We start from the raw sequence: 5,727 nt of genomic DNA on the forward strand, positions 1-5,727 counted from the left end.
GAGTTAAGAGCTTCAAACTTGACATTAAGATCATTGTATGAACACTCCATTCGCTGACTGAGTTCAGCAAACTTCTTAGCAGTATCCAAAGATCCGCTAGCTTGACCCTGAAGAAGTTGTTGCATCATTTGCTTCATTTCTTGATCTGGGGTTGGAGTAGGCTGAACTGGTTGAGGGCAGAATCCTGGTGGTGGTCCTGAGGGAGCTTGGTAACCTTGTTGGAACTGTTGTTTAGGGACGAATCCCTGATTGTAAGGCACAAAAGGTTTTTGTTGACCTTGTTGTTGCTGCTGAGGAGGGTACACCTGATCCTGTGGATTTGCAACGTTGGTGCTCCGGTAAGACAAATTGGGGTTCGTCTGACAGGGGTTGTAACCCTTGTTGTATCCACCTTGATTCTGGACGTAGCTGATTTCCTCATACTGCTCACCCTCCCCATCTTGGACGTGAAAATGTTTACCCTCAGATACCAAGTGGATGCTCTTTTGTTGGTTGAGCAAGAGGCGATCAAGCTTCTCATTGACATTCTTGAGGTCTCTCTTGTACTTCTCCTCAGAGCCAACATCTCCTCTACTATGCGATCATAGTCGTCATGGTAGTTGCCATCAGACTGGGCGAGATTTTCGACGAGTTACCAACCTTCATCTACGTCTTTGTTCAAGAAGTTGCCATTTGAAGTAGTGTCAAGCAGCATGTGTATCTTTGGAAGTACACCACGGTAGAGAGTGCTCAGCAGTGACTCGTTGCTTAAACCATGGTGTGGACACTGGCTGTGGTAACCCTTGAAACGCTCCCATGCTTCACAGAATGATTCTGAGCTCTTCCGAGTGAAGCTGGAAATCTCATTCCTGAGACGTGCTGTTCTGGAGTTGGAGAAAAACTTGGCCAAGAATGCTTTCTTGCAACCATCCCCGGTGGTGATTGATCCCTTGGGAAGGTTTTTCTCCCATTGATGAGCCTTGTCTCCCTGAAAAAATGGGAAGAGGCGCAACTTGTAACCGTCTTCACTCACGTTGTTGATCTTGGTGAGACTGCACAGACGGTCGAACTCGTCCAAGTGGTCGAGTGGATCCTCCATAGGTAACCCATGGAACTTATTGCCTTGGATCATGGAGATCAGACCAATTTCGATTTCGAAGTTGTTGTTCTGCACGGCGGGAGGGACGATTCTAGCACGTTGAGTATGAGTATTCGGTGCATCCCTAGCACCAATGTTTCTCGGTCCCGGATGTGGTCCATTCGGTTGTTCCATAGTGACGGGTGCGGGATGATCAGTGAATTGACGAGCTTGTCGTGGTCGTTGCAACCGATTGATTTCGTCGATAACAGGGAGGAGATTCTGATGCCCTCTTGATCTGGTGTGCATGCAAGGTTGCAATCAACAGGTACCTGAGATGCAAAACAAACAAGCAGACAACCAAAGCAAGTTAGTACCCAGAATGATAAGTGTAAGAGAACTTAATCTTAAAAAAATTGAAATCTTAAATGTAGCAAAATGAATCCTAAATAGCAACGGCGCCAAATTGATACTAGGATTTTTGTTTGTCTATCATAACAGGTTCAATTAACTTTATGTAGTTGTAGTACTTAAGATGTCAATCCAAATGGGAAACTTTACTAACAATTAAGATGCAATCAAGAAATCACAAGTCAAGCCAATTCAAAGAGAGTGTTTGTCTAACAGTCCTAGAATGATGACGATACAAAACGAAAATTAGTCATAGAATTAGAAATAAGAATGCATGACAAGAAGCGAAAATGAATAAAAACATAAACGAGTCTAAGCATGAACTAAAAGGCAAGAAACGAAACAGTCTCAGGAATGTATTAAAAATCAGAAAGAAAGAGGTCCTAAGGATGGGAGTAATTGATGTCGGTGGAGTATCCTAGTCTATAGAGTATTTAACATGCCACAAGCAAACCATCCCTAAACAATGAACATCACTTCTTAGCTAATCCAATCTCTTGATAGAAGCTACTCAAACTCGACCACTTCCAAACTTAGCTCTCGCTAGAGAAACATGATCAAGCATGGCATGAAAAACAAGTTCATTCACGTCAACAAACATCCTAGACAACTAATCTCTTAGGCTAGGAACGTAAGTCTCTGGCACTAGTTGGTCAGACATTTCATCGAACACCTTTTGGATGCGGAAATGTCTAAAACCCAGTTCCAATTGATCAGAGAGAAACTAGTATTTCTAACTCTAGTCTAGAAGGGAATCATACAATCAAAGCTTAAACACTCTACATCCTAAGATCCTCCACCTAATCTATCTCATCCTCAAGAACTACCACACTACTCAGATCCGAAAATCATCATCAAAGATAAAAACTCAGAAAACATTGAATCAAGCACTAAGATAGATAAAAATGAGATGAACAAGTTTGTTGAAGAAATCAAATGCAAAAACTCAATGAATTAAAAGATATCTGGATACAAAGTCTCATAACGTTTTTGGTGTCTAGGTAAAACCTTAGGAACCAAAACGAGATAAAAGCTAAGATGTCCGAACGAAAACTTAACAAAACATATTTATAGTAAAACATGGAAATTTCTAAAACATAAAACGACAATATAGAACGTCGGTTTGGGAATCCTTCTCGAACGCGTCTTCAGGACAAAACCAGGACGTCGGTTTAAGAGCATCGATAGAGTCGCATCGTGAGAGTGTCGATTGAGTCGCAACGTGAGAGTGTTGATCGAGTCGCAACGTGAGAGTGTCGATCGAGTCGCGACGTGAGAGTGTCGATCGAGTCGCAACGTGAGAGTGTCGATCGAGTCGCGACGTGAGAGTGTCGATCGAGTCGCGACGTGAGAGTGTCGATCGAGTTGCAACGTGAGAGTGTCGATCGAGTCGCGACGTGAGAGTGTCGATCGAGTCGCGACGTGAGAGTGTCGATCGAGTCGCGGCTTGAGAATGTCGATCGAGTCGCGGCTTAAGAATGTCGATCGAGTCGCGGCTTGAGAACGTCGTCTGAGAGCTGTTGATCGAGTCGCGTCTTGAGGGTGCTCAGGAACTGCTGATCGAGTCGCGTCTTGAGGGTGTTCAGGAGCCATCCTGGGATGTCTTGGTCGAGTCGCTGCTAACATCCGATCAAGTGGGAGCTCTCCTTTGCGTGCGGGTCGAATCAGACTTCTGAACATACGTGCGTCCACTAAAACGGAGATAACTCATGAACCACGACTCCGATTGACTTGAAATAAACTGCATTGGAAATATGACCCAATTCCCTACAACTTTGATGAAGACGTCGAAAGCTGAATCCCAAAGTAAAATCTTCACTCGACTCGATCAAAGACGTGGAAGCTTGCGTCGCTGGGTAGTGTAGATCGAGTCGTTTAACTGCTTTCCTGATCCTTGTTTGCATTTGATGGTATGGACACCTCCTAAAACACCTGAAACAACTCCAATATGCAAGATGCGTGCAAGACCAATGCAAAGACTACCTAGATATTCATGTTATGCAAAAGAGACCTAAAACAATGCAAAAGAATGAATTAAGAGAAGAAAATGAATGACAAAAACATGATGAAAGAATGCAAAATATATACATATCACAAACATAGATGCCTCTATGAGATACTAAAGGCTTTATAGCTTTAATTCTTGGGATATCCTAAGGTAGGAAAAGATAATCAAGCTTTTCTTGATCCCAAAAGCCTGTATTCTCATCAATAAATTCATTAACCTTTAGATCAACTTCAAATTTTTGTTCTTTCTCCAAGGAGCTCTGTAACCATCATCATAAATCCACTTGTCAATTCAAACATTCAGAATCTCTCCATTTCCAACTTTTTCACCAAAAATTTGTAGTTCACGTCCAAAGAGAATCTTCTCCAAGCAAAAGAGGGTATTTTACTCATTGTAGTATCAAGGAAGTTTTACTCTTCATAATATCTACTTTTCATTAGCCTCGAAGGAGGCAACTAGGATTTTGGAGCAATCTCCATGCCTGCTTTGCTAGAAGGCTTTGATTGAAGGATTGGATATATCTAAATCCCATACCTCCAAGATCGTTTGATAAGCACAATCTTTCCCAGCTTTGTCAATGGATTTTTCTTGAATATTTCTCTGAATTCCACCAAAAAAAAATCCTGACACTCTGCAAATTATCACAAATCGTAATTGGTAACTTGAAAGAAGATATCGCAAAAACTGGCATGCCAAAGCTATTGATTTCAACAACACTTCTTTTCCTCCTTGAGATAAACATCTTATGAACCTCCCTGAAAAAGTTTTTTTTAGTTTATCTTTCAGATAACTAAGCATTTAAATTTTTGAACCACCCTAATATTATATAAACTAAAAAGGATGAAAACATAAATAATTAATATAACACGTATTAAAGGAATGTGAGAATTGATATGCAATACGCTCCTCGATATGTAATACACATGTCATGTGGACTTCGCATAGAGAAGACCTAAAATTATCTATGCGTACGATTTATTTATGTAGGCTAGATTATTTTGTTTACTTGTTCAAGTGTATGATTATAAATTTATAATCATGTTATATATCAAGTAATTCTTATTGGATGTAACTAAAAGCAAAAAGATGCACAACATGCAATTAACGTTCTGCTTTTTATCTTTAGCGGATCCAATGAAACTTTGTTTTTGACTTTCGTTAATATTGTTTTTGTGCATCGAGTAATATGTTCCTTTCTAGTCTCCTAGTGGAACTCAAGGACTCTATTAAATTAATGTGTGTGTATGGATATTTACTTTTAAAAAAACACATACAATCATATAGATAGGTCTATCCTATGACTAGGAAAACAAGGATTGGCCTATCCTACAATTAACTTTAAAATGTAACCTAAGAGTTCAAATATAAGTCATAGGTTTTTTTTTTCTTATAGGGGGGACCAGACATCTAAATTATTTCTTTTACCCTGAACTTGACATTGTCATTAAGTTCTCATTCTATATTTTATCATCAGATTATTTATTTTGTAGCAAAAATTAGCTAATCACTTATGTTCTTTTAAGTATTCATTGAATCATTGGTTCTATGTGTCAAACTAATATCTTAAATTTTGTAGGCCTCCAATTTAAATGTAACTGATAGTGAGCAATTTGTTTATATCTTTAATATATCTTCTCTCTTTTAAAGGATGTCATGTTTTAAAGATTTTATTTCATTTCATTTTCTATGCAAATGTATTTGATACTTTGTGACTATTCATTTTACAGCCTTTTTTATAATTGGTCGATTTTTTGAAAAAAAATTAATTGATAATTTGCAATATATATATATATATATATATATATATATATGTGTGTGTGTGTACTTAAGCAACAAAGAAATATGTGTATTTAACCCAAGCATCTTATTTTTTAGAATAGATGGACATAGTGTATTATTTTAGATCTTTTTAATTTTCAATTTAAGATGCTGACAGGTTTTTCTAAATAATACCCTCTCCTTTTTTTTTTACTTGTTTTAAGGTTTTTTACACAAATTAAAAAAATTATTAAATTTTCTGTTTTACTTTTTATTAATATATTTTTTATTTTTTATTAGTCAAAACATTAAAACAAACTGAAATATTCATCAAACATTTGCATTGAAAATTTAAAACGACAACTATTATAAAATTAAATAATTAAGTCGTAAAAAGACAACTAAATTAAAAAGGAGGCAGTGACTTTTATGTGTATATCTTAAACTGAACCTCACTTTAAAACCAATTCTGCGATTTTATTTTTGTATAGCG

This window comes from Camelina sativa, chromosome 5 (assembly GCF_000633955.1).
Source record: "Camelina sativa cultivar DH55 chromosome 5, Cs, whole genome shotgun sequence".
Classification (NCBI taxonomy): Eukaryota; Viridiplantae; Streptophyta; class Magnoliopsida; order Brassicales; family Brassicaceae; genus Camelina; species Camelina sativa.